The sequence below is a fragment of the Humulus lupulus genome, chromosome 7, assembly GCF_963169125.1.
Source record: "Humulus lupulus chromosome 7, drHumLupu1.1, whole genome shotgun sequence".
NCBI classification, from domain to species: domain Eukaryota; kingdom Viridiplantae; phylum Streptophyta; class Magnoliopsida; order Rosales; family Cannabaceae; genus Humulus; species Humulus lupulus.
The window spans coordinates 170,240,907-170,246,329 of NC_084799.1; positions in this window are offsets into that span (position 1 = coordinate 170,240,907).

The window sequence follows — 5,423 nt, forward strand, 5'->3', positions numbered from 1 at the left end:
GTATAACATGCTTTCCATGGAGGATAGCGAGGCCGCCTTCTCCTCATTAGCAGTAGTCTCGGCCTCCAATTGCTTGGCTTTGGCCTTCGCGAGCTCGGCTTGAAGAGCTGTCAAGGCGGCCTTTGCAGCCTGCTCGCCCTCTTGAGACGCTGCAATAGCAGCCTTGGCGTCTAACTCACCTTGTTGAGCAGTTGCAAGGGCAGTTTGGGCGGTAGTCAAGGTTGTCTGAGCAGCCTGGAGCTCGGCCTGAAGCTCTTCATTCCTGGCCTTGGCCCGAGCTATGCTACGGGGTTGAGCCAAGACTACCTGCAAAAAATAAGGAAACAAGTTAGACACACGCTGGGATAAAATCATAATAGTGTATGTTCGACTAAGGAAAGTTGGCTTGCTGTAAGGTTCATTCCCAGCGCAGGCTCCATGACGTTCTCCAGGCTCCTCTCCTCGATCACCATCAGATCCTTCGGATTGGCCTTGTAAAAATGCTCCTCTGTATGGTTTTTCATCTCGTAGAGAGCCCCCCGAACGGTGTCCAGGATCTTCTCCAGGTCCTAGGCATTGACCGGGATACGTACAGTGGCGACGGGGGCGATAGGCGCTGGGGGATACACTTGTGCTGTCTGATCCAGAGCAGAGGCGGGTGGAAACCGAGGAGGAGGCGGAGGTGGAGGCGGACCCCTTTTCTCCTAAGCAGCAGCAACTGGAGCTGTCGAGCTCTGGCCTTTCCCCTTAGTTAGAGATTTGGAGGTCTTCCCTGCCGCAGGGGGCACCTTCTTTGCTGTAAATCAGGGCTTCTTTACTAGTGGCCCCGAGCTGGATTTTCCCTCCTGGAAATTCATGCAAATATCGGGAACCCCTGGTTGTGCCATCTCCTCGCCTGAAAAAGAGTGGGAAGGACGTTAATATACATACAAAGTCACCAGTTTACATAAAATGTGTATACATGTATGCGACATAACAAAAAGTCCTACCCTCTGAGCTAGAGGAGGAGTCTATTGTCATGACCTCTGGCCTTGGAACCGCTATAGGAGAGGGGGAGCCTAAGTCTACAACTTCTTGAATTAGGGGAGGTTCAAGCTCAGGTTCTATCTCGGGGCTGGACTCCTCTACGTATTGCCTAAGTCCAGGGGCAAGGATACCCTGGAGCAGAGAGGGCCACAACCTAAGGTTGGTTCCATACTTTTCAAAAAAGACCGACCTAAAGGATAGGGTGTTGTTTACAACTATGGTACCTTTAGGATGGCCCATGTCATGACGTAGCACTAAATGATCCACATACTGAAGCAGGGTTATGTTATGGTCGGGATCATTGCGGTGACGATGGACGAGCTGGTTTGGATTAAACCTGACTAACCTAAGGTCGGCGACAGCCCTATCTAAGTCCCTATAGGGGTATGTGTTACCTTGGCTAGAGGGGCCGGCTTCTGCCCCCGATGAAGCTCGCTCTACATCAGGGTCTTAAGCAGCCCCGGGAGCTTGCCTCTTCCACACGAGAGGTACCTCGTCTTCTTCTTGCTCCTCACCTTCATCGGCCTCAGCACCCCCTTTGGGGATAGGCGGGAGCTCGCGGACTACCGAGAAGTTAGCTCGTGTTCTTCTCAAGGCCAGAGTCTGGCCTTCAGTAATTAACTTACATGCCAACATCGTGTCGTCGGACATGAGCTGGCGGTAATCCTTCTTGATAGAGTATCATATTGAACCCCGAGGGTCACAGATTTGGTCATCCTTGCAAAAATGGCTGCATGAAAATACTACTCAGTTAGTATACACACGAGAAATAACTCCATATACAACGAGAATAATTTCATGAGCTAAGAAAGGAAAGAAAACTTATGAGAACGATTGAAGTAGCGATGTTCGCAGTTGTGGAACCCATTCGACATAAAGAATTGATCTTTATAATCGTTGGGATGGCTGGGGAGCTCGATGACTGAGGGCGAGTTCGGGAATCGGGTCAAATAATAGAAGTCGTCACCTCACCCTCGATGTTTCGGGCAGGCCTTGAGGCAGAAGAAGTAAAGGATATCCATCGGAGTGGGGTGTAATGACCCGAATTTTCAAGACTCGATAATGTGGAAATATAAATGTTTTCATTTAACAAAATGTTTCAAAAACCCGTATAAAAAAAAACTTTTTCAAAAGTCGTATGGCCATACTTAACATTTAGTTACAAACATATTTTATAAAGAGTAGAGTGAGCCTAGTTTAAGAAATTACACAACATTTCCAAAAATAAAATGGCTTCCCAAAAGGTCGGTCCACATGTACATTTGCAAGGAAGACTCCAGCGCTCACTGGTCTGCCTTGCCCTTGCTCTTACCTACAATATGAAACAACTAGGTAAGCGAAAATGCTTAGTAAGATCAACTTTCAAACAAGGCATGTAGAGAATTAGGGTTCCAGACCCATCCGGACCCTACACAATCAATTTCAAGAACGCTAAAGCGTACTGGCAAACTTATGGTCATGCCTGACAACCAAGGATAAATTAATTCATAACTAGATAAAAATTCTGCACTCAGAAAAATCCCAGAACAAGCAGATATATTATATCACAACTATATCTTATCAACAATTATATCCCTGCACTCAGAAAATCCCAGAGCAAGCAGATATATTATATCACAACTATATCTTATCAACAATTATATCCCTGCACTCAAAATCCCAGAGCAAGCAGATATATATATTATATCACAATATAATTCGAGATCAACGCTCGACAATTTCCAACAATTCAGGCGTAACGCGCCCTCCAACATAATTGCTAATCTGTAAAAGAGAACCGAGTCTCCACACTAAGATCTAGCCAATAAATATTCTCATCAAGGGTAACTATCGTGTTACCTAGGGCATCGCTACTTATCCAAGAGTGTAATCCAATTTACACGGTTTTACGGAGACTTCTATTTTAATCAGTGGTGCTGGTGAGCAGTTGCCCCTAGGGTGTTCAGCCTCACTCAATCTTGGCAACCCCTAGTATCTCTAGGCACTCTCACTGAATGGCCAATATTCACGGCTGCTATCCGGGAATAACTTATCAGAGCACTTACTCGGATTCTAACCATCCAATGATTAAGCAAGCATGAGGGCCCCTAGGTCCCATTTATTTTGGCGCCCCTAGATTTAACCAGCTTATCCTTATCTCATGGCCACTCGTCGCAGTAATGAACCGGACATAAATAAAATCAAGCAGTGTAACGGGGATCAGCCGTCTAGGGTATGGCGGACATCTACCGTTCATATTTTCTAACTCAGCACCCACTAGACTAACGTATCTAAGCAACTTTCTACGACAAGGTATATATGTGCATGTATCCCTATACTAACATACAATACAATAATTGTTTCATGTTGCAGCCATACAATATAAGTTGACTTACTTGGAGTCCTTAGCGCTCAGCAGGTTTTCACCCTCCAACGTTCAGTCCAGTTACGCTTAGCCAATACTGTAGTTATCCATACAGTATACTCGGATTAATTATGGCACTCATAATTCATTATTATTATTTTGGGCAGTTTGGTCATTTTAATGAAAGTCATTTGTAAGGATTTATAATCCTTATTTGGTTTTAAACCTATTAAGGAAAGTCATACAAAATATTTGAGACTAAACCCTAAGTCTCGGGGAGGCTTATCCGAAGGTCTCGATACCTAGGCTCGGGTATCATAATGGTATTTTCCCACAATCCGCTAAAAATCTTATTCTTTCAAGATATCGCTATTAACCCGCACTTTCGACTAGTCGGTTAAAATATGTAAGATTTTAGCCGGTATTATATCCAGAAAATACTAATAAATTCCTTAATTATTTTTAAAGAAAATAAACTCTTAAATTTTCCTTTTATTTTTCTTAAGGTTTTAATATCTAATTTTTTTTTTAAGAAAATTGCCTAATTTGTCTTAATTAGGAAAACCGTTAAAAATTTCCCATCTTGACTAATTAATTTTCCAAAATCAATTAATCAATTTTACTTACTAGAAAAATAATTCATTTAATTATTTTATCAAAATATAGGGTTTTAAACCCTCTTTTAATTTATTAACTATTAATAAATTAAATCTCTTATTTTTAGAAAGAATAAAAACTCTTTAATAAAAATAATTCATTTAAACTCAAAGGGGTAATTTTAGTGAAAATATGATTTCAAGACTTACCAATTTATATCTTGAAATAAGCAAAATTTTACTTTTTACCTTATGTTCCAAAATCTCATTTTTACACTAAGTGTGAAAAGCCTATTTTTCACATTTTTAACTACATACTTCGTTAGTTCATAACTTGAAATTTACTTACCCAATTGTTACCAAAATTTCCCAATTCCATTTTTGTTATGCCATTTAGGTCTTTGTAAAATCTTAGGTCAAAATGAGCATTTTTGATTGGTGAAATCATTTTCCAACAATGAGATAAAAATGACCTTATTTTCAAGTCCTTATTTTTTCCAAACTTTGACAGTTAGTAACTTTCAAACCGTTCAATATTTTCTTACCAAATTTTACAGTGGAATAATAGGTTATGCCAGAAATATGTCCACAAAATTTTAGAAAAAATTGGGTTCATTTTCCCTATACAGTGGCTGTCCAAACTTGGTTCGGAAAATAAGAATATGAAAAAACAGTTTTTTACCTAAACTTTGAAATAGCATAACTTACTCATTTCTAAACATTTTTTAGTGTTTCAAAAGCTCAATTTTATGTACTCAATCTCAACAACATCACAGTACAATTTAATTTTACAAAACCAATATACAGTGGCTGCTTGACCCCTTGGAAGTCACAGCTCAAAACATGTTTTGTTTTAGGGTATCCTACAAAACCCTTGGGGGTTTTGGTTTCCATTTTCAAAAATCAATACACAAGCATCATAAAAATTATTAAACAACTACCATAACCTTATTACATCACCAACAAGAAACTTTAAGCATTAAATATACAAAATAATGCTTAAAACTAAAAACCCTACAACAAAATCATCAAAAGTAAACTTTTTACCTTTTTGGTGTCCTTGCTTAAGGTTTGGACCTTCCTATTAGCTTTGACTTCTTCAAAGCCTTTCAAAAACCCTAACCAACTTCCCCCAACAACATAGTTAATTAGCTATTTGAAACTCTATGCTTAAAACTTTACAAAAGTCTAGATTAATGAAACTTTACCTTAAGGAAAACCCTCCCTAGACCAAGACTTAGCCTCCAAGTTTCCTTGGTGTTCTTGAGGTTGAATATTGAGAGACAACTTGAGAGAGTTTAAAAAAAAAAGATGATAGTGATTGAGAGAGTGTGGGGGTCGGTTTTGGGGGTTAGAATAGCTCACAAAACTCTTCAAAATATCACAAAACACTTGAGTGATTTTCTACCCACTTGCCCACTTGACTTCTTAATTAAATGGGATTTAAACTTTAAAAAGTTAGGTTCACACAACTCTAA